Genomic DNA, 24,866 nt, shown 5'->3' with positions numbered 1-24,866 from the left:
TGTTTAAAAAATGGCATCCCACGTTACTGACAATGTTCAATGATGCAACCCCATCAGTTTTGAATCAAGTTAGACTTTATCATCATTTATAATTCATTTGAATTCCTCCTAAACTCTGCTTCAAGCATCTCCTAGGTGTTTAGACTGCAGAAAGATAAAATGCATAGATGTATATTGCTGCCTAATAAATCTCTTTCATGTTTTTCCTCTTGCAAAGACAGAGTACCCTGACCTTGGAAAAGGGCTGTAATCTAGTGTCTTTATAGAGATGAGGGAGCAGCTTTGACAAGTAGAAGTTAAACCCTAGATGGTCCAGGACTATCTAGCCATTGCTTAATCTTCTTAATATGGTAAGACAAATCCCATTTTTCATTTTTATATTAACATATTTCAATTTTATCAGAGTTTTTAACTCTTAGGCAGAGCTGTAGGAGCTTGAATAGAAATGCCAGGCAAGCACACACATTAGTAAAAGAGAAAAAGAACTCAGCTCAGCAAGCTCACGAGTTTCAAAAAGCTTATTTTAAATGACTGTGAGTGAGGAAGAATTAGGGTATTGAGCAAGCCCACGTAACTACTGTAGAGACAATATAAGGAGCATAAGATGAGAATTAATTACTATTAACAATAAAGTACATTTATTCTTGGTAGGACTTGCTGTCAAGATAGGATTCCTAAGTGGGCACAGGCTTAGAAACATCCACTTCTGATTGTTACCTGCATCATCAGCAAGTTTCATATTCTTGAGAGCAGGGTATGATTATCCCCAGTTGTTTCTGAAAAGGAACATATAATGTCAAGCTTAATATTTGTGAGGTGACTGCCTGTTATTATAGTCTGTTACAGTGCACAGAGACTGGCCAGAAGGATTTCACTTTGAAAACTATTTCTGGAATTGCAGCTGTCTTCTTTCCCACATCTTTTTTTTTTTTTTTTTTTCATTTATCTGTCTCAAACTAGTATAATAGATACTATTCTGTATTTGAAGAAATTCTCTGCCAGCGTGTTACACATGTCGGTAAAGCACACAAGTAACTGAGTCTTGTTTGAAGCTGGCCGGATTAATTATGGATATAAATAATATTTTCAACAACCCATACCTTTTATTTGAAGAACAGTTATATATCTTATGGTTAACTTTAAAACATTTTAACTGCTTTTGCAAGCATAGGGGCAAAGAGTCTATGGTGTCTACTCGGTGGATCCTTTGGATATTTGAAATTTGTGATTTGAGCTGTAGAGTTGTCCCTGTAGGTCATTGTTTGTGGTTGCTATCACTAGATTATATAACATTTTCTAGGAAACTTGTGTACTTCTAGGTTAACTTCTTCAGGAAAAAAATGTTGTTGTTCTAGAAAACAAACCAAGAAAATCTACTAATAACCCAAAACCCAATATTTGTAAAGATTCTGTGTAAAAAATCACGCAATGATTAATATATCAGAAAAAGTCCAAATTAAAATTGATTCCACTCAAGTGACTTTTTTTGAAAACTTTTCCCTTGTTTCACTAGCTCTAACATTTACAATCCCATGTGGGATAAAATTTTCATAAAGTGAAAGACTTGTAGTCCAAGTCAAAACACCCCAAATCAAGCTTTGTACCTTCACTGTCAGGGTGCACCAATATTTGGGAACCTTAATCTTGAAGCAAGGATTTTCAATCTGGCTGCTCAGATATCAATTCTATTCAGCATACTCTTAAATAACCTTGGAAAGGGGTGATTAGTGATGAAATACAGGATACTGATTGATTAAATATTTTTGAATACTCAGAAGTAAAGCTGATTCTAAAGAGGTAAAACACGATTTTTATGAGGCTGAATGATGGATGAAATTCAGTTTTGGTAAATGCAAAGGAATGCATGTATTCAAGTATGTATTTTGACTTAGTAGTTACTATTCAGGAGGGAGACTTTAGCATTATTGTGATTAGTTCAATAAAACTGTCACCTCAACACTAGTTGAAGAGAAAAATACAGTTTTACAAAACATCCAGGGAAAAATAAGAAAAAGAAAAGGATTAGTGCAATCTTCTTGAAATCTAGGTTGCATTGTTACATTGAATATTACAGACAAGACTGTTAAAAGTCCCCAAAGGAACAAGAAGAGCTACAAAACCCAAGAACAATAGAGGCATGGAAGAGTTTCTTGCTGAGGACCAATTAGATGACTCTATACCCTCTACTTGAAAAGAGAGGACTAGGATTGTGGTAAAGGTCTAATAGTTGACAGAATTAGTGGCATTTAATGTTAGTTGACAGAATGATCAATGTTCTGTTGACAGAATAATCAAATGTTAGTTGACAGAAGATGTGGCATTTTTTATTAGTTCTTATAACAAAAGGATGAAGGTGTACTGAATAAAATAATCGTGCAGAAGTTTCAGAACCAATAAAAGGAAATACTTGTTTCATAATTATGTTATTAAATTGTGGACTTCTCTGTCAGAGGATATGATGCGGATCTGAAATGTGAATAGGCTAAAATGGGATTTGATTACATCATGCTGTAATGAATAGGCCTCATTTTGTGTATTTTAAAGAACATGCAATCTTCAGATATAATTCCTGCCTCTGCTTTCAGATACACTATCCTGCTGGAAGGATACCCCATTCTGTATTTTCCTAGTTTCTTATAGTATTTCTCAACTGTGGACCTTTGTTCAAACAAAGTATGTCTGTTCTTGTGATCTTCATACATTTGCAGGATTAATTTTATCACTATAAACAGTTTCTCTATGAAGTGTGATATTAAATGCTTGCATATGTTTACACTTTAATCTTGTGAAGTGCACCTGCAAGACATCCATGCTAAAATGTGCTGTGCTTGAAAAGAACTCAACGATGGTCCATGTGCTTTTTCTCAGTATGTTCATGCATATGAGCTTTGCTGCACACTGTCAGTATTTTTGGCAGTCATGAGTGATTGTAAGGACAAAAGTGCAGGTGCAAATTTAGAGACTGGGCTGTTGTTGCTGTTGCTTTTGTTTGGAAAATTTGCTTCTGGTAATATAGTTGTAATCAGCTGTCATCTTGAACAACTAACTTTGGACTAAGAACTTTGTTTATTGAAATTAAAACCAAAGAAAGAATAGCACGGAGCTCCTCTTTTCCTGTTTGGGGTCTTGTACTTCTTGCAGCATTTTGTTACCCAGTTGCAGATCGGTCCTTGATCAGGAGCTGAAATGGGTACCCTTATGTGCACCCATGTTTTTTCCTTTCCTATGAAGTGATTGAAATGATTTTGTGATGCACATGCTGCTAGCCTATTTCACTCTGTGCTTATTAATTTCAGGACCAATTAATTATTTTAAGGTGGTCATTTTTTGTTCTTTGTTTTTGTCATCCATAATAAATGTTCTTTTGCTTTATGGTAAATGATAGAAGTTTGTGGATGTATGTTAGGTCTGTCAGTTTACATGATTCCTTTTCTTCTCAAAAGGAGTGAAGATGGAGCAAAATGGGTTAAGAAAGAAATAAGGTAACAAAAACGGAGAGAATAAATTCACTGGAATTTTGAAATAGCTCTTGTGACAAAATATATAGTCAGCAAATTCTACAAAGTTTTTTGGTACAGAATGAGGGAAAAACATATTTCAAACATATACAGGATGCAGCCCAGTTCCCTAAAGCCTCTTCTTTCTACTTTGGCCTAAATTTGACATGGCTGGCATGTCCTTCTCATAGCAAAAAGCCTGGAAAGCGAAGAGTGGTGCAGCTGGTCCCTGGCTAGTTCATTGCAAAGGGGAAATCTTAATTAAAGCCACCTTTATTATGTATTACTGTGCGCTTGGAAGGGATCAGATGTTACATGGAATATTCCATGTTGGGGAAAGCTTTAGAGGACACTGGGAAGGGAATACAAGTTCCTTGGAGGATGGGGTGTTTTTAAAATAGATAATGGTATGCAGAGGTAGAGTTTTGGAAAATTTGATCTTTGCTTTGGATTTGCAATGGTTTGGGCACTCTGCCTGTAACTGTACACTCACATCCTGGAATTTCTGCCAGTCACCTGCCACTTGATGCGATAACATCCAGACATGCTTCTTGCCAAGTCCCACAGGACTCCTTGTTGCTCTATGCTCAAAGATTTAAACCAGATTAAAAAGCAACCATGAGAACCAGAGCATGAAAAGAACCCTTAAATATCTGGGAAGCATGTGCTGGCCTCTCACGAAGTCACAGCACTCTTTGGCATCGTACACATGACGTAAGTACCAATGGGTATCAGCTGAGCCCGCGAACAAGCTGGTGATGCATATTTTGGACAGCTCCCGTGGAACACACTGGCTGTATTGATAGCTTAAGCAAAATGTTATATTGACTCAAAAAGAGTATTTTCCAATATTCCAACTGCAATATTTCAAGCTGGGATAATTCTGCTTGAAATTTATATATTATTTCAATTTTCTGCCTGGCAAAATGAAAAAAAAAAATTATCAATTATTTCCTTGCATAGAATACTGAAACTGCACTTTTTAGCAATTATTTTAATAGAAAAATGCTCAACTTAGCATTGGGGAGTTTGAGATTAATATCCTTGACTAAAAATTGTCTCATCATCCAAACAAATTTTTTTCCCTCTTTAAGTCCCTTGCAGGCTGTTCCCATTGGCTCAGGTGTATATTGACATAAGTGAAGAACCAGTGCTTTTATAGGCTTCTGAATTTATAAACTGTTGATTTATATGGGTAAAAGAACCCCCCTTTTCATAACCAAATCGTAGGGGTGAAGAGCTTTCAGTAAAACTTTAATATTTTGCTAGAGAAGCTTTACAGTCTTCACTCCTGCATAGATTTAACTTTGAAGGATTTGTGTTAAGCACAAATGTTTGGCCCCTCCGTTTCCTGTCATGCATACCTAGCAATGGCTAGAAAGCCTAGTTATTTCTTTCAAATGTATTTTGCACTTCCTTGGGCCTTCTCAGTCTCAGCTGTTTCTAAAATCTTGCAGCTACTGTATTTGGAAAACTTGCCTCATTATCATGGAAGACATGGCCGGTTAAATCACAGAATGTATCTGTCAGGACAGCTGAGTGAAGAGATCATTTTATTGTATACACAGATTTCTCTAAATACCATTGTCTCACGCTGAGAAACTGACTCTAGCCAAATGCATAAACAGATGATGCTATTTATGTGGTGTTTCTTAATGGTATCGGCGAGAATACTTTGCTTCTGTTTTACAAATAAGAAAAGTGAAATTCTTTGCAGAAATATTTCAGTAGCTGTTCTATAACTCAATGTCATGAAACATGCAATGTTTTAATCTGTTTTTTAATTAATACACCCACATCTCCATAAAAAACAGTCCAGGGGATCTTCCTGACACCATTAACTCTTGTGAGAGTATGCTACGTATCAGCAAACTCGAAGGGAATTGGAGGGAGACAATAGTTACATTTGTAATTTATTCAGATAATTTTGAATTATCAAAATTATTGTATCAATTTGACAGTGCATTAAAATGTTTCTTCTTGAAAACTTTTGCACATTTGAAAATGTGTTTCTGCTCAAATATAAGTACTCTTGGCTGTATTTAGCTTATTTTCAGTATCTCCAAGTTCAAGCCAACAGCAACACTCAGGGACTCAAGAATCAGATTCTGATTTGAGCCTCAGCAGTGTAAACCTATGCTAAGATATGACATTTCAGTGGTTTTATTTTGACTATATTTTTGAGAACAGAATATGACTTGACCAAACAATTTTGAATGTTAGAGAGGACAAAAAAAATTAATAAGCTCAACCAACTTCAGAACCATCATTTAGGACAAAATTTATTAAAAAGAAATTCCACAGAAGAAATCCTGTTGGCCTTTCAGGCACAGACTGTAATTGAAAAATGCTTTTATATACAGATTTATACCAACAGCTTTCTGTCCAGCAGGTGACTTTCTACATTAAAAGGTTTGTAGAAGTGGAGATTGTAATAGGATGAACAACCTTGATAAAACACTTTGATTCTTATCTTTTGAAATTTTTTCCCTATTACATTTGCCTTAGCTGGTGCTGCTGCTCTTAAGGGGATGTCAATGCTCCCATTGTAAACTCCTTTCACGGCATTTTATGACTTCATGGTAAAAAATAGCTTTTGTCTGAAATACAGCAGATTTTTCTTTTTTTTTTTTTCAAATAACTCTTTGTTCCATCAAATAGGGAATGTTAACTTGAAAAAAAAACATTTATTGTAAATGAAAGGGCAATCTTCAGCTAAGTAATGTCACCTCAGATTAATAAAAATGACAGTATTTTAAAAATCCAATTTTGTTTTCACAGTTAAGGTTGGTTGTTTGATTACCTTTTTTGCATTGCACTTTGTTTAGACAGGGAAAATCAATGAAGTTAGTTTCAGTGGGCTGGTAATCATTTTCACTCTCAGGTTGTTAGTGCCACCATATTTAAGATGCAATAGCTGCAAGGTAAGTTTGATGAAAACAACTGCATGTATTGGAATTTTCTGAAAAGTTATTGTATCCATCACTTTTTGGGTTGCATCTATGTGTTATAATCCAGCAGCGTTCGCCTACTCAGCTCTGATTTCTACCCTCTTGTCTATGACTCTTGCTGCAAAGAGCCTAGCCTTCGAAGATGCTATCCGCAGTTCTTCCTTTCTTCCGATTCTCAGGGGCTGCTTTTTCAAACAAGAGCTGGAAGATGAATGAGCTGGGAATTCAGAGGGGTGAGCTCCTGTCCCTGCCCTCCTTGTCTTGTTTCCTTGCAAGCCCAGGCTTTGCCCTTTCTTGTTGCCTGACTTGTGACAATGCACCTGACCTGTTTGTTGAGTTCTCCTGGCTTTTGGGTTAATGTTCTAAGCAGTGACTTTGGTGTCGTGTAGCTTAGCAAAAATATGTTGTAATGGAAATGTCAGTCACTTCTGTCACAGCAGCCTCAGTGTTGTAACAAATAACCTTCTGGGCAGAGGTAAGAGTTTAGCGTTAACAGGTTTTATTTGGGATAGCTATAAGAGAACAGTGATGCTTCTTTTTAAATCTTGGGGTTTTGGAAGCATGCTTGTTATTGGATATAGGGATAACTGAGGCATCAGTTTTAAAGGCTTTTTCTTGTGAACCTACTGTAAGAATTCAGGACTCGGGAAAAGACAAGTCAGAGGAGCAGAGGCAGCTTGGAGCACTTTGGGCAGTTAAATGCAGCTCCCTTGTGGAACAGGTTAGCATATGGAGGGGTTTTCTCTTCCAGTGAATGCTGGGAAACAGATACATTTTTATCTCCTTGCTGAAAGCACAGCAGAACAAAGGCCCCTGTTTACTCTTCATTCAATACTCTGCAGCTCAGATCTTCAATGTCCTGTGAGCTCATTATTTGTCTTTAGGTGCTATTTTATGCAAGGTACGTACTGTGAAATACAGGAATGAGCAGCTAAATACTTAGTAATTTATTACTAAATAAGTATCTTATTCTTGATTATGCTATTTTCCTCTTGTTTACAAAACAGAATTAACTACTGTTGTGTAATTCACTTACGATAGTTATGCTGGAGTTATCAAATACCTTTCTCTGCTGGAGGAGGCCCTATCAAAGGGTAACAGCGATAGTATGAGGACTGGTCTGCAAGGACTTGCAAAGGCAGGATCTAATACAGCACAAAATTGTCACTACTATCGTTTGCAAACTGGAGCCATTAGATTTGACTGTGAAGTGTTTTTAAATGTACAGATCCTTTAAGAAGAGATTTTCAAAATGCCTATCTCAGTTCATTGACAACTACCCTCATTTGAAATTTGTAGACTGAATATATTGCTTTTATAATTCTAAACATTAGGCAAATTTGTTTGGGTTTGTGTTAGGAAATATTAGAACCATGCAAAAGTGATATGAAAGCTTTAACTAGAAAAGGTTTAGATTTGTGATGCAAATGAATTAATGAAAATGATCCACTCGCAGTGGATGAATAATGGAGCTAAGTTATTGGAAAGTACAGATAATAACAGTATCTCTGGGATCTCATTGTTCAAGAACTGCCTATAAATACAATGCATAGTTGCTCATGCGTTACCAGGTTATCTCCGTATTGCTCAAATTTATGTGAAAGACTTCAGTATCTGTCAAAAAATGGTATGAGAGGACCTGGCTTTTTTGACTTTTGGTTGTTCATGTTTGCCACATACAACGCAGACTGAAAAAAATCAGAGTTGCATTGCTTGAGTCAAGTAACATGGGTATCTGAAAATGAGCTTGAGACAGGGTTTCTTTGTTGTTCGTTCCCTTCAAATATATTGTAATTAATCAGGAAATTCAATTCAACTACGAAATTAAATAAGTGAAAAGAGAAACCTCCTTTGTACGTAGCCTCTGCAATCCCTAACACCCCACTGACCTCTTGATATTACTTAAGTGAAAACTGTTCTTTGATTTACAAACCCTGCTCCTGCCACCTGCATTTCGAAGGACATGTTGAAGAGCATGTTGGGCCCTACCTACCAAGTACAGTCAGGAGGCATTGTGACAGTAGCCAGGAGTGAGTGTCAAAGGACAGGGGTTGACCCTCTTGCCTTTATCTGAAGAGGAACAGCTGAGGCACTATCCCTCTTCCAGTGGTTGCTTTATGGAAAATAATTTATAGTAGAGGCTGAGATGTTCATACATGCAGTTAAATGCCCTGACCACTTTCCCTTCCTGTAGTCCATATGTTCTAAATTTCTCTGTTGTCCAGTGAGACGATTGCAGCACCTTTGTCTCCAATCAGTGACAGCCTATAACTGGGTAACCGTGATTTTCTTTTCTTGATCAGAAATGCGGCAATAAATTCTTCAGCAGAGAAAGTGCGAACGTTTTAACTTTGCTATACACATCTGTATGACCATATTAACTACAGACGTATTGACCAGAAGTGTGCTCAAACCTGCTTCTCATCTGGCTCTTTTTTTTTTTTTTTAACCAAAAAGCATAAGTTTTGCTAAGTTTTTTGGAGAGAGATTGCTTTCAGGGAGGAACTTCAGACAGTGTGCTGCAAAAGAAGCCTCCTCGGCCATCAGTGAAGTGTGGTTGAGGACCCATGTGATTTCAACCTTTCCCTTTTGCCAGGTTTCTCATGTCGACTGCAGGCAGCTCTGCTCGCTGTGCTGTACTAGGTGCTTTTGTGCTTGGCATGGGCCACTGTGACAAACTGGGTTTGGATTTAATGATGGGAGATGGCACTTAACTGTTAGTACACAGAATTTATTTTTATGTCATTCTGTTCTTTTTCCATATAGCACTAGATGGCAAAGGCATTTGTTCTTTCCAGGTATGATGAGGTGACTTCTCCATCTTCTGTGAGGCCGAAACTGCAGATATTTTGGGCTTTGTATGTGAGCCTGTATTCTTTAGGGAATGAAGTATAAGGGTCTGTAAAATCTCCAGCTAATGAGCAGTGAATTTATCTAGCAAGTTATTGTCCTTTTCCCTCGGTTTACTCTTAGGCTACAAAACTTAGTTTAGAATACAAATGGAGAAGAACAGATTCCCTTGACTCTCTTGCACTCTCTCCACATTTCTCTGTGATGCAGGAGGGTTAGCATTGAATACAGTTGTCCCTGTTTCAAAAGAAAATATTGGCTGGTCTGTCAGGACGGAAAGCATCATGGATCACATGGGAGTTTCTTTTGATAATTGTGCTTTAGTTTCCATGCGAGAACAGGGTTTTTGAGGCAGTCTGGTATTCTCCAGCTCATGAAGTCTGACTGGTATCAGCCATCAGTAAAGTCAACACTTACTGCATCTCTAGTAATGCTCCACATGCTAGTCTTGTTTCTGGTTTTCAGAGACTCGAATGTCCTGAAACAATTTGAAGAGGTTGGAGTGGATGTTTTGTTTTTCAACCAGCAAGAGAATAAATGATATGACCAAACTATTAGAGTGAGAGAATGCCTTGGTTCATCAGGTGAAAGTATTACAACAATATGGACTGCATGCAATAGCAAGTGAACGTAACGTCATGTTACTGCTTGATTATGTCTGCATTGCTCCCTGTAACTGACTCCACTTTATTATCTCCTTGCCTTTTCACTTTACCATACAATTTCTGTTTCGGCAATTATTTACAAATATTTCCGTGTTCCTGCAATGTATCAATTTGGCTACACTGGAAAATGAAGTATTTTATTTATCCATAGAAGTGTATAACAGAAACAATTGGCAACTGTTGTGCTATGAAAAGGTGCTGGTTTCTCAGTCCATTCTAGTTCTGACTTTCCTCTTCAGGCCATTTACTGGCACGTTATTGTAGTCATGGTGTGTGTGTGTTTGGGTTTTGTTTTTTGGGTGGGTGTGGTTTTTGGGTTTTGGGTTTTTTTAAACATACCTACCCGTATGCTGTCCTATCATGCTGCTCATTGTGACTAACAGGCCATCTGATAATCACACAATCACAGAATGGTAGGGGTTGGAAGGGACCTCTGGAGATCATCTAGTCCAACCCCCATGACTAAAGCATGATCGCCTAGAGCAGGCTGCCCAGGATTGTGTCCAGGTGGGTTTTGAATATGTCCAGAGAAGGAGACTCCACAGCCTCTCTGGGCAGCCTGTCCCAGTGCTCTGTCACCCTTAGAATAAAGAAGTTTTTCCTCATGTTGAGATGGACCTTCCTGTGTTCCAGTGTGTGCCCGTTGCCCCCTGTCCTGTTGCTGGACACCACTGAAAAGAGTCTGGCCCCATCCTCTTGACACCCGCCCTTTAGATATTTATAAGCGTTGATGAGATCCCCTCTCAGCCTTCTCCTCTCCAGGCTCAACAGCCCCAGCTCTCTCAGCCTTTCCTCATACAAGAGATGCTCCAGTCCCCTCATCATCTTTGTAGCCCTCCGTTGGACTCTCTCCACTAGTTCCCTGTCTGTCTTGAACTGGGGAGCCCAGAACTGGACACACTGTTCCAGAAGTGGCCTTACTAGGGCAGAGTAGAGGGGGAAGATAACCTCCCTTGACCTGCTGGCAACACTCTTAATGCACCCCAGGATACTATTGGCCTTCTTGGCCACAAGAGCACATTGCTGGCTCATGGAGAGATTGTTGTCCACCAGGACTCCTGGGTCCTTCTCTGCAGAGCTACTTTCCAGCAGGTCAGCTCCCCAGGTGGAGGATGCTACGTTTACCTCTGTTGGACTTCATTTGGTTCCTCTCCACCCAACTCTCTAGCCTGTCCAGGTCTCGCTGAATGGCAGCATAGTCTTCTGGTGTATCACCCACTCCTCACAGTTTTGTATCATCAGCAAACTTGTGAAGGGTACACTCTGTCCCTTCATCCATGTCATCGATGGAAATACCTTTCTTGCTATGCTTCTTCAGTCATTACTTCTGTTCTCTCCTTATGTAGAAATCCCATTTTAGCACTCCTTGTTTCCCCTTCTCTAAAGCATGATTGCAGATGAGTTGTATGGCTCTAGTAGCCCAGGAGAAAACTGTAGAGGTCAATTCAAGAAGGCACCAGAATGCTACTGGCCCAGAAAGCACTCCACATACTGAACAGTTTCACTTAACTGTTCATCCCTCCCTCTCTTCATCTTAGTCTGACTGCGAAGTGCTTTCATGTGTAGTTCCATGTTTTCAGCGGAGCTAAGGCATGTCAAAGCTGGAATACAAAAGGGTATGCTTAGAACCTGTCCCCTGAAATGGCTTTCGTATGGTTTCGGAGACTTGCTTGAGGTGCTGTGAATATCTATTCCTTATTCCTATGTCTCAACCTCATTCTTGTCTCAATGTTGTAGAACATAAAATGGCTAGTACCAGCAGGCCATACTGTGAATCTCATAATTCATTGAGTGCCATAATCTGTAAGGGTTTTTGCATTTGGTCTCACATTTTTAATATATAACCTGTCGTGGTTTAGCCCCAGCCAGCAGCTGAGCACCATGCAGCCGCTTGCTGACTGCCCACCCCCACCACCCCCCACCAGTGGGATGGGCAGGAGAATGGGAAGGAAAAGGCAAGACCTCATGGGTTGGTATAAGGACAGTTTACTGGGATAGCAGAGGGAGAGGGGAAAAAACAAAACAAATAGTACTTAACAGAATATACAAAACTGGTGATACACAATGCAGTTTCTCACCCAAGGACTGTGCAACTCAGACCCCATGCTCAGACCCGTCCCCAAGCCCCAAGCATCCTGGAGCTGCTGCTGCCCCTCCCTGACTAGCCCCCCTTTTTTACTGAGCATGACGTCATATGGTATGGAATATCTGTTTGGTCAGTTTGGGTCACCTGTCCTGTCTGTGTCTCCTCCCAACTTCTTGTGCACCCCCAGCCATCCCGCTGGCAGGGCAGCGCAAGAAGCAGAACAGGCCTTGGCTCTGTGTAAGCACTGCTCAACAACAGGTCCACATAACAAAAACCTCTCTATATTATCAACACCGTTTCCAGCACAAATCCAAAACATATCCCCATACCAGCTACTATGAAGAAAATTAACCCTCTCAGCTGAAACCAGGACAAACCATAAAAAGTTAATTCAGTTCAAGTGCTAGAAATAACCATATTCTTAGCTGCTATTAAAATGTATTTTTAAAATAATATAAACGCATGAAAAAAATCAATACAGTGTTAATGTACCAGTCATATACTATTTAGAATAATTTATTTCCTTTATTTCCATGCTCATCTGTTATTGAGTCTTTTTCTGTATCTGATGCAATTGGAGCCTGTGTATTATAGCTCAACTTTGTATTTTAGTGATGCTGTTAATATATAACACATACTTGCCTACATCTTAGCCCCTATTTCTCTCTGTGTATGCTAAGACAGAAAGACTTGTGGGTTACTGTGTGATTAAATGCTGATATTTAACAGATCCCACAGATCTGTTTTAAGACTGTAGGTTTATTAAAATATTCAATGTAGATTAAAACATCATCATATAATAAACTACATTAAACATCTTCTTGGAATATGAAGTAAATGCAGGTAAATGACACATTAGCTAGGTGCATGTGTAGAGAAAAAATAATTTCAACAGTTTTCATCACCAGTTATGAAAGGAGAAAAATGCTTTATGGTACTTTAGATAATGCAGTTCTGAAACAGACCTTGCTGCCCCGCTTCAAGCATAATCCATATAATGGCTATATTGCAGTGAGGATAAGATCATCTTATAAGTACCATAAAAGTGCAATCTGCCATGGTTTCCCAGTTTTTCCCTTTTCCAGTTCCTTTTTTTAAATCAGACTTAAATAGACTCCCAGCAGTAGTTTATCTGTGCTGCATCAGAAGATTGATATTTTGGGTTAGTGAGAACAAAAAGCCCTATAGGTAGTAATTGCTGCTCTCTCATGAACACTTAGCAAAGAGCATCTCGTTCCTCCAAAAACAACAGAAAAAGAGAGGTTATTTTCAGGCACCCTTGCAAAAAAAAAAGTCATCCTAAACTATATATTTTAACAGGGAAAATACTGGCATGTGTAATTAGAAAGGCATTTACCTCAGTGAAGAAAGAGATTTGTTATAATGTTAAAAACCACTAGCGTTGACAAGGACAGCTTTAGAAAGCAAGTAATGTTCTGATTTAATATCATTTATGGCATTTATTAATATTTTAGCAGCCAGGGACCACGTCCATAAAAATCAAATGCTATAAGAAAGCAGTACTTTACCACGTTTCCTAAGATGGACGTATCGTCTAGGTATGTATGGTCTGGCTGTGCCATTCATTTGAAAATGTACACAATGTATTTGTTATCAGCATGTCTGGGTGCATTTAAATAAATGGCAATATAGCAAAATTGTTTTTCAAAGCACTGAGGAAGAGATCTGAAGCTCTTTTTTGTGTATGCTCCTTAACAGAATGATTCTGATAAGGGTATCTAGAACTGTCCATAGCTATACGTCACCCTGATAGATAAGGGTACTGGTCCATCCAACACTTTCTAGGTATTGCTCCCCCTCCTCCACTAACTTCTGCAGAAACTTGTGGGTTGGTGATATCTGTTGGATTTGTTTTCTAAGGATCAGCACTTTTTTCCAATCCAGGCAAGCAGGGAAGTCTGTTACGGAAAGTTTTTTTTACCATTGTTGTTGTTACCTTCAACAAGCAGTAGTGAGAAGGTAAGAAGGGAGGGAGGCTTTGAGACAGGTGTAGCAACAGGATTTGCTTCTGTTGTTCTCTGCTGACCCAGTCAAACACCTTTATTCTTTTCGTGTCTTTCTCCAGCCATTCATACCAGTCCATATGAGTAGTACTTCTTGTAATAGTGTTTATTCTATCTTTAAAGAGTTAAGATTTCAGGTGGCTTTTTTGTTTGTTGGGGGTTTTTTTTTTTGTTTTGTTTGTTTTGTTTTTGTGGTGGTGGTGGCAGCGGCGGCGTTTTTTGTTGGTTGCAAACAGTAGCACTCAGAGTTGTGGTCAATGACTTCATGTCTGAGTTGAGACCAGCGATGAGTGGTGTTCCTCAGGGGTTGGTATTGGGGCTGGTGCTGTTTAACATCTTTGTTGGCAACAGGGACAGCAGGATTGAGTGCACCCTCAGCAAGTTTGCTGATGACACCAAGCTGTGTGGTGCAGTTGATATGCTGGAGGGAAGGGATGACATCCAGAGGGACCTTGAGAGGCTTGAGATGTGGGCTGATGCAAACTGCATGAAGTTCAACAAGGGCAAGTGCAAGGTCCTGCACATGGGTCAAGGCAATTCCAAGCACAACTACAGGCTGGGCGGAGATTGAGAGCAGCCCTGAGGAGAAGGATTTGGGGGTGTTGGTGGACAAGAAGCTCAACATGAGCTAGCAGCGTGCACTTGCAGCCCAGAAAGGCAACTGTATTCCTCTTCGCAAAAAATAGGACAAGGCACATCTATGTTTCATCCCATGTGTTACCACAATACTTTCTCCCTGCAGAACAAACCTCCACAACCCAAACATATAATTACTGCAACTCTTTCATCTATAGCATTGTCTACAGACCAGAGATGCTCAAGAAGACTTATTTCAAACTGTGGACAGGAGAGACAAAACCAGAAAATAGCAGGAAGTCTTTTGAAAAGGAAAATACTACATTATAAGCTTTGAAATCTAATTGAAATTAATTTTGTTTGAATGAAAGAAGTGCAGCAAACGGTACAGCCTTCAGTAGCAGTAACAACACAACAAGGTAGTGTTGTTGTATTCTGATATCTGACAGTAAAAGACCAGTTTCAGAGGCAAGTCACTGAGGAGCATGCATTGTAATGATGCTCCAAGTAGGAGTAACATTTTTCTTCCCATTATACATGATTTTTCTTAGATAATTGTTAGCTTGTGTCAGGGAAATGTGACTGTTTCACACTACGTGGATCTGTGCTGGCCTGAAGGCAGTTTTAGAGGCATCTGAGTGCACGTTAGATTTCTGCACAAAATTCAAATGGACTAAGACACATTAGTTGTTTAATTTCCTTTGCATACTCCTGGAGGACCATTGGCATACCTGTCCAGCATTATGTGGAAAAGCCATCTTTCAAAGTAATTTTGAGAAGTTACCTGCTATGGTAGGAAAACAAAGTAAAAGCTGCTTCTCAACTTCCTTTACCAGTTAACAGTGGCTTAAGCTCAGACGAAGGTTACACTGAGTGTTACTCTCTTCAAGGAGTTTGTACTGAGCTTGAGGTCTGCCACCACTGATGTGTGTGTATCAGGATCATGTTTTGACTAGACTGGTGCGAGGCATTTACAGGTGGATAGTTTTAGGTGCCCCTTTGTATTCATGGATCAATTTTCTAGGAATTCCTTCAGAGCATTCGTGCAACGTTGAAGTACATTGAGGATCCTGAAGCATGCCCTGAATGAGTGCTGCTTCCACAGCGTGCAGGGATGCTTGATTGCCTCTTGGAGACAAGAGAAAGTACTGGCTGCAGCCCAGGTTTGAGTTTGACTGATCAGCTCTACCTTTGGACTAAGTTGTTCCTGTATCAATTGATAAGATCAATTAGTCTAACCAGTAATGAGTTATGGAGCGTTCCAGTATTGGTTAAGAATCTCTTCATCTCTTTATTGAACATATAACTCTCCTGATTCTTTTTAGTTTTGCATCAATAGTTTGCAATAAACAATCCTTTATTGGTTTAATTTTTACAGGAATTGTAGTTTGTTTCAAATTTCTGTTATTACTTGTGACTAAGTTCTAGCTTATTTCACTGATAATTTATCTTTGCTTTGGGGCCAAAGAGTATTTAAACATTCCTCAGCCATTGTCTTAATTTCTACAGATTTTTCAGTTCTACTAGAGATTTAACTTCTCCCTTATTCCATTCAGCATTTTATTAGGTCATTTTATTTCTACTACTGCATCCTTTTCCAGCAATCAGTAAGAGGCAGGATGTTGGATAGGCAAGCTTCGCTCAGGATCTGAATTCTGGCCAGAGCCTCAACATAACAAAATAATTGACTCCAAATCAGCTTGGACCAAGGACTCCGAAAGATACAGTTCCCCATCTGTGACTCCACTTCTGTTTCTTGTTCTCTTCCAGCTAAAATGCATTCTGAGACAAATTGTAGAGGAGCTGTTATCCCTTACAGATCATCTACGCTGTTGGGTACTTAATACCAAGTCTATGACAAGTATGAAGCTGTATGTCCTAAACAAGGTAAATGAAACATGGAAACAGCACATTTCCTTCTCTGGTTTGTAAAACCAAGCAAATGGGCTTTGCATAAGAATTGACATGTTCATAAATGCAGTGAGGTGCCTTGTTGTTTTACTATAAATTTCCACCCTTTCTAATAGGAGCCTCCTCTTTGGAGGATCCTTTCTTGAAATGACAGTTGAACAGCGAGTGAATTCTTGGCCCCTTGGAGTGAAAACAGAAGCTCTATTTCAGAGTGTCACTCACCATTCTGTCCTGTTACTTGAGCCGACAGCCAACTTTCAGAAGCCTGTGGCATTCCACATCGCAGATTTCTTGGCTTCTTGTGATTGTCCCTGGTTTGGCTTGAGAAGTGAGGAATCAACCCTATAGGAATTTTTTTGCAGTGACCTACTGGGAAAATAACCCAGGCACTGAACCAGAAGTTCTTGATCTCCAAATTGGTGATGAAGATACAACTGTGCCTCTCCTGAGTCCTCCATTCACCATATATCTTGTCTTTGCTTATTTAACTCATTTTCTCCTCATTGTGATGCAGGCTATGAATTGTGGGTAATAATAAACTTTGTGCTTATTTGCTACTGTTCTTTGTTTTCATCTTATTACTGTGGCTGGATGATACATCTTTCTTCTAATCCCAAAGAAAATATTTTCTCGTTTGCATAATTCTGTTTTAATCTTTTCTCTTGGTTAGTATTCTGTTCCTTGGTGGAACTCTGTACTGCCTAATGGATTTCTGTCTGCAAAGGTGAATCAAACCTGTAGGTGAATACAGATTTGTGCTTAGCAACCCCTCCCTTTCTAATCTGGCTTTTCACCCCAATTTAATCACTATGAAAGACCAATCTTACTCTCTACAATCTCAAAAAAAAAAAAAAAAAAGTAGGGTGTTTTTTTTTTTCATTAGACAAGTTGCCTTGCAAAAGCAGGTTGATTTCTGTTTCTTGAAGGCATCATGAGCTTTTCATGATCTTGAGAAATCCCAACTTTAGCTATGGAGAGGATAAACCTATTGGTGCCCGAGGCAATACGAGTAAAGAACTTAGCAAATTCAAATGTTTGTACTTTTGGGAATATATCCTAACCACCATAATTTCACAAGATGATTCAGTTGCCCCATGGCTTATTTATAAAATGTTAAAACGTTCAACACAATTAGTATAAGCATCCTAATCTCTCTAGAGACTCTTTACTTATAGTATTGCTTGAAGCCTGTGTAAAATAGTCCGGAGTATTTTATCTTTTTTGTTTTTGTTTGCTTTTATTTTTTGAGACTGAATGAGAAAGGAAATCTCAATGGTAAAGTGTTTTTTTTTTTTTTTTTTTTCTTCTTGCAGGCTACTACACTCTACTGATGAAGCTGTGGTAGGCTGGGACTTTGAGGCTGCTGATAGTAATCTATACATGGAGTCTTACACACTTAATGGTAAGAAAAGAGTTATTTTAATGGATAGACACTAAAAAGGACTTCCTAGCCTTTCATCTTTGTGGAAGACACTGTCAGCTTATGGATTCAGTGAAAGCTAATTTCATTTGTTTATTTTTATATTTTAAGTTAGTTAAAAAATGTGGACAGAACTTTGGAATTTGGCAGAATCCCAAATGAAAATAATAGGCGTAAAGATTTCTGGAATAAAGAGGTCATTTCCATGAAATCTCATGAGTGAGAGCTTAATGTCTATCACAAAGATGGCATAGATTCAAGTCACTTTGGACATTGTGCTTGTATAGGAGGATAGCCAGGTTAAACAGAGCTTGATGTAAAGGTGATTTGACAGCAACAGAAACTTCTCCTTTGTCTTCAGTGAGTTTTGGGCTTACCTTTTTCTGGATTTCCTAAGTGTGCAACAGCAAAGACTTGAATAATCTTAAAAATTCAAGGAACTATTTCTTACTGGTTTTATCCAATAAAAAAGTGAATTTGAGTACTAAGATCATGTGTGAACAGAAAAGCACACAAATGCAACCAAAAAACAACTATAGACCTGAAGGAAAAGTTTTATCTGAGTCATTCTCTCTAATAATTGTTTGTGGATGGTAGCATTGTTTGCTGAAAAGGATTTGTGTTTCTGGGCTTCATGGAGGAAACCTTTAAAGATTTGTATGAAAAGTGGGACAAGATACAGTGAATTGTGATGGCTGTTAGAAACCAAGGTGAAAGAACAAATTGAGAAAATGGGAACAGGGCAAATGAAGTAAGAGCAGAGGCAAGTTGGTTTTTTTTTTTTTTTCTCCCTTCAGCTTCTCCTCACTATGGTTTTTGGTACTGATCTTTTCAGCCTAAGAACATCTAGTAAAGGGAACAAAGGCATTAAGACCTCTGCTGGTCACATGGATAGGGAGATAATGTCTTTTTAGTGAGGATGCAAGACATATCTGCAATATGTTGCTGCACAGAATCTGAAGAAATATAGTTTGATCTTCCTTTGTGTTATCACATTCCCAGAAAATGGTGATTTCATTACGCTGCCATGAATTTCAATAGCATTGATTATCCTTTTTTAATTTGTAACTGATATTATGAATGTAGCTGATGACATCTAAAATCCCTTCCATTTGTTTAGCTTAGGATTCTACTACTGTGCTTTATCTTTTGGCTTTTATCCTCACATCTGCAACAAAACTATGCATCTCAAACAAAGATTTTTATGGAATGACTTTGTCTATGACAACAACTAGATTGTAAATGAGACGTGACAAGGCAGGGGGTGGATGTTCTGGTTTCATAACTAGAATTAATCAATCGATCAATCACTCTGTGTCCCTAGGGAAAATGGTACTTTATATGGATGCAGTTGCCTTATTTTATGATCTGTTGCATTGCTCTTGGGGAAGTTCAGGTGGTTCTATGTGATAATCATGTGCTCAGAAGTGACAGTGAATTTAAAATACTGCCTTTGCAACCTCCCTAGATTGGTGGATCATCAGGTTAGACTATATAGTCATGTCCGTGTAAGTGATCTATACCTCTGTTCCACCCAAAGAGAGTAAGAGAAGTTTTATTGAGCTTTTCTGAAAATTGACTGTAATAGAGCAAGGTAAAAGTTAGTCCTTTTAAGATTTCCTTTATGATTACATACACTTAATTATATGAACTGGTGAATACAGAAGGAGAAATAAACTAGATGGATAATTTAACAGGAAATCTATCCAGGTGTATCTTTTGTAGAAATCCTAATTTAGTCTGAATTACAGGTATGTTTATGTTTTGTTCTCAATGTTAAACATAGCCTTAGATCTAATTAATTTGTCTTTGAACTTGAAAAGTGATTTCTTGCCGTGACATACTGAAACACTGCAGAATGAACCGAAAGGTTTTTCCTGACAATGAATGTTTTGACCCTTTGTCACTAACTCTAAACTCCCAGTTGTTTTAACATAACACAGATAGACTCTCTTGTTTGAATGAACCTTGCAGAAAACAGTCTGATTAAACAATTCTGTCTGTATCACCTGCAGCACATTTTCTTCTCATTTGTTTTTTTCTACAGCTTTTTCACAAATAACAGGATATTTACCCCTTATTACAGCTTATCTATTCCTGCAGTTTTTCCCCTCACCTGGAGTAATAATCCTCTATTTGCAGCAACGTCAGCATCCCCACAGTAACCAGCCGCGATGTCACAGACAGCAGTGGATTATGATTTCTGTTAAAGAATACAAAAAATTTTAAAACCAGTGTATTTTCATGACATCGATATACATATTAATGAGAAATTAGTCTTGTTCATCTGGATAACAAAATTAAAATCCAGTTGCTTTGAATGTCATGGTGCATAAATAGAATGAAGAATTCTTCCCATGATGTGAGCAGTGTATTGTTGACAAGATATCCTCAGTTGTTCCAGTGAGGAATAACTATTCTTTTGCTATTATTTAGCTCTGGTTTTAATAGATTTAAATGGTAGATAACAAAGGTGAAGTATAAACTACTGTATTGCTTCAAAGAACCCAAGATAACATAGAGTATGGAAGAACTAATTCTGAACCATTCCAATTTAGCACTATTTTGTGTTCAGTAACACTAATGGGTCTTGCGAAAGCAACTTGCAGTTATCTGCCTTTTAGTTAGGAGCACAGTTCTGAATTTTTTAGGAATTTGTTTTGTCATATCTTTTCATAAAAAGTACAGTGTGATTTGAAAAATTAACCCATTCTGAATCTGTGAATTGGAAAATCTACACAAATCAGCATCTTAGAGGGATAGCGTTTTGTTAGGATAAAGTAAGAAATGTATATTAAGAATACTAAGAAAAGTATATTGAAATATTTCATTTTATTCTTTCCTGCTTTCGTGGAATTTAAAGTCCAACTGACGTTAGAAACTCTCACTGTAAAGTTAAAACCTACAAAGCTTTACTGTCACTCGTCAGAGAGTAGCTCAGAAATTTAAGGTATTCATGCTTTACCAGGTATGTTCCTCAAAACAATCTTATGTAGTCACCAAAAAGGAGGTCTGGGAGGCATTTAATTTGGTCTGTCTTCAGTGTGTTTTGATCCAAGCAAGAATCAACTGATAATTTGTAACATGGCTTTCCAAAGATGGAAAAATAGTAATAATCAGGGAGCAAATAAAAAAAGAAACAGTCCAAAATAGCATTTACTTTTCTGGAGCCTTCTTAAGCTCACATATTCACTGTCCAGGAATTGGTCTGCATCATGAGGCATACTGCATATGAGACAGCCTGGCAGATTTGGTACCAAATACTGTTTCTGTAGAATACGTACAATCACCTCAACTAGTGAGCGATCAGATGTGTCTGATGTCGGTGGGGCCATCTTGGCTGTCTGGTTCTTTCAATGTAGTGGAAGCCTTCAAAGTTAGGGGAAGTATTAGATTTAATGGACAACTTCCAAACTCAGTAGGTATGATATGCTGATTAAAAATTTTATGGATCACATCAGGTAATCGCCATAGTTTTCCTTCAGTAATTTGAAATTTATACAATATGTTTGGAACATATACAATACGTACAATAGTTTGTGTTGGAATTAGAGCACAAATTATGTTGATTTACATTGAGAATGTGGTTTGGTCCAGGAGATCAATGAATAAACTGAAATAAATGGCAAACTGATTTTATTAGTTAAGGAGACATTCTCAGATAAATGATGGTAAACACTAGCAATATACCTGTTGTGTAGAAAATCAGCCAGTAGAAATGTGAACTCATCATTTCCACGCATGGAATGCACCAGCTTGTGCCATATTAGAAAGACTTACGGCTGTCTCCAAAACAAAAACTCACTACTCTCTCAGGAGCAGCAAACAATTCCTCTAACTTGGAAAACAACTTACCTGTGTTGCCATGGTATTTGCAGATATAAGAAAAATACAGCTAGTTAGGACTGAGAGGATTATTTGCAGAAAACAAGTCAGTTGATTATTTTAGCCCTTGGTTTTGTTTGCTTTGCAAGTTACGTGTGTCAGTTCAGTGGTATGAAATTTTAACTCTGGAATTTTATTCTCAACTACTAAGGGATAATTCATACTTGTTGTCCATATCCTGTTAGTTAGGTATAGTTGCTTGGATACGCTGTGGGATCCTGTTTCTACTTCTCCTTGAGTATGCAAATGCTGTAGGCTATGCAAGTATTTTTTAGTCATGAGTATTTGTAAATAGATCACTGAAATTCTCCTTCTGTAGACATTCATGAGGAAAAACTTGGATGTGTGAGTGTTTTCAGAAAGTATCAACAAAGCTGTTTAAATATAATAAGTGAATTGCAATGGGTATTGTTACTCTTCTGTGAGTGAAGTGAGTCATTATATTTCAGTAGAAGAGTGAACAGCTGACGAGATTTTTCTGACTGGAAGATTTTTCAGGGCATAGAGTTCCCCTCCTTTACAAGTACAGGTTTTCTCTTCTTTTTAAAATGAAGTGAAATGGTGTGCAATTTCTTCTACCTAAAGGATTTAAGAAAAAGCTTGTTAGGAAATCCTTATGATCCCCCCCCCCCCCCCCCCCCAAAAAAAAAAAAAAAGAAAAAAAGCTTTCCACAAGAAAATACCCTCTAGTCCATAATGCGAATTTGGGAACTTCGAAAGCCTAGTACTAAAATCTGTTCTTTTCTGTAGGTAGGAAATGTCTTTTTCACCCACAGTTTGTTCAGAAGAAGCAAAACATGAAGTAGTTTCTGTAAGATATTTGTACATTTAGAAGACAAGAAGACCTCTAAATTAGACAGACTTTTTTGTGGGTTTGAATATATTTCAGTAGCCTATTAATTTCTCTGTCTTAAGTCTCTCTAATGCTGCTAAATGCTAAAGACGTGCTTTAACTGCAAAGGCAATAAAAGCTTCATGTTCATACAGGTTTTTTTCTTAGATGAATCACTGCAGTTTCATTATTTTTATAACCCAAAATAACATTTTTGGATGCATATATTGAAATGACAACCCACTTCAATGTAATATCTTTGAGGAGAATTTTCATTGCCTCAGATTCTTTACCTGGATTATGGCACGTGCCTGGTTTTTAGCAGCATGTTTTTATACTCTGCATTGTGTTACACTGCATGCAGCATAGTTGTTAAAAACAGTTCACTTGCTTTGGTACAAAAGTAACCATTATCTGTGACCAACCAGAATGTACTGTATATGTTAGAAAATCCTGGATTTACTTAATATGAGAACAGGTTCATCTATTGGTCATAACAAAATTTTCATTATTTTAAACTGTCTGTCATTTACATTAACTCAGATGTGCATAAGAACCATTCTTAACGACTTTGTGTTGTTTCAATTAAGTTGTTCTTAGATCAAATCAAATAATGGTAGGATTTGTTGATCTGCAAAACTGCCTTCCCCGTATGGACTGGTATGAGATTATCCCACCAGGGGTTTAGTATACGGGAAATTAAAAAAAATATATCTGAATGACTGAATGTTTTCAAAAGGAGAAAACATCTATGATAATGAAACTGAGTCTATTTTAAAATGCAAGGAGTCCTCTTGAAAGCTAGTACTAAGCACACTCAAAGAAAACATTGTGCACTAAGCACTGTGCATTATGATTATGAAACTAGGTCTCATTTAATCCATCAATATTTTGGTATGTTTAATATTTAAAGAGTCTTTTTAAACCATTACTCAGAAAACCCTGGGATAAAAATGATTTTAGAAATAGCAAAGCATACAAGAATGGAAGATAATTTGACCTTTATCACTGTATTGTCATTAGTAACAGAAATTCAACTGTAGCAGTAGTCTGCATATATATGTAATCTGCATCTTTTCAAAACAGAAGAATACATCAGAGCATTTTCCATAATTCTGAGACTTTTTCAAATCAAGTGCATAATAAAATATAAGACTAATAAATGCAGTTATGCATCCCAAATATATTCCAAATGTGTTTTCTTATTCAATACAAGGAAATGCAGATGGTTGAAAGAAACTTGTTTTTGCTGTAATCAATAGAACCAATTTTAGAGAGTACTTACCAAAACGGGAACAGTGAGTCATCACCTTCGTTTTATCATAATACAGGAAACGCTCCCTTATCACCTTGAGTGACCTGAATATACGTTTTTCATATTCTGGTTCTTATTTTATAAATTAAAAACTATTAGAGGGGAAATATATGTTTTTAAAAAGGTGATATGACTGTATTATATGATTTGAAAGAACACCTTTCTGTCAGAGCTTGCCTGGGACATTGTTGCATATGGATCCTCCGTTAGTGCGTATCATTGTTACACTGGATGCCACGCGGACTGAAAGGCATTCTGGAGCTGCTGAGGTGTGTGAAGAGGCACAAATTGAAGTTGCACTTCTTTTACCCGTTGTGTACTCTGCCGTGCAGTATTTCAACACTGTGTATTTCATAGTACTAACAACTTCCAAATAGCTACTATATATATACCTTATACAGATATTAAACCATATATGTAGAAGTTATGATCTGTAAGAATTCTAGTAGGAGGCTGATGATTATTTCCCTTGAAAGAGGTCTTAACTACGTGGACTTGTGGCTTGGGTAGCTCTTAATCATGCTAAGTTGTATGTGTGTATACGCATACCACCACAGTCAAATTAATACAAAGAGTTTGGTAAATCCTTTATTTGTGCATTGATATTATAGTACGGTCTTTAACTTAGAGGATCACATAATTTCCAACCCCTGAAATGTATGTTGCTTTAATCATTATGAGGATATATGATGAGGATATCAGTGCTTTATGTTGATGGGGGATGTTTAATGTAGGATGCTGTCACTATCTATTGCAGAATGTGTACAGAGAGAAGGTAGAGCCACTGCAGTTAATGGTGACCTTGGAAAACCTTTGCTCTGTCGCATGGAGACACATGAATAATTTAACCTATA

The 24,866-nt window shown here is 37.8% G+C and overlaps 1 long non-coding RNA gene across 1 annotated transcript in view; it reads left to right on the top strand.

The window, feature by feature from the left end:
• Nucleotides 1–17,962, top strand: part of LOC142602682 (uncharacterized) — a 35,786-nt gene extending 17,824 nt beyond the window's left edge. The window contains exons 2-3 of the long non-coding RNA XR_012836445.1: nucleotides 16,420–16,536; nucleotides 17,874–17,962. This is a non-coding gene — a long non-coding RNA (uncharacterized LOC142602682). The remainder of the gene's footprint in view (nucleotides 1–16,419; nucleotides 16,537–17,873) is intronic.
• Nucleotides 17,963–24,866: the final 6,904 nt, after the last annotated feature.

Source organism: Balearica regulorum, chromosome 8 (assembly GCF_011004875.1).
Source record: "Balearica regulorum gibbericeps isolate bBalReg1 chromosome 8, bBalReg1.pri, whole genome shotgun sequence".
NCBI classification, from domain to species: domain Eukaryota; kingdom Metazoa; phylum Chordata; class Aves; order Gruiformes; family Gruidae; genus Balearica; species Balearica regulorum.
Note: the sequence above shows the minus strand (reverse complement) of the source record. Positions and strands in the feature narration are given on the sequence as shown.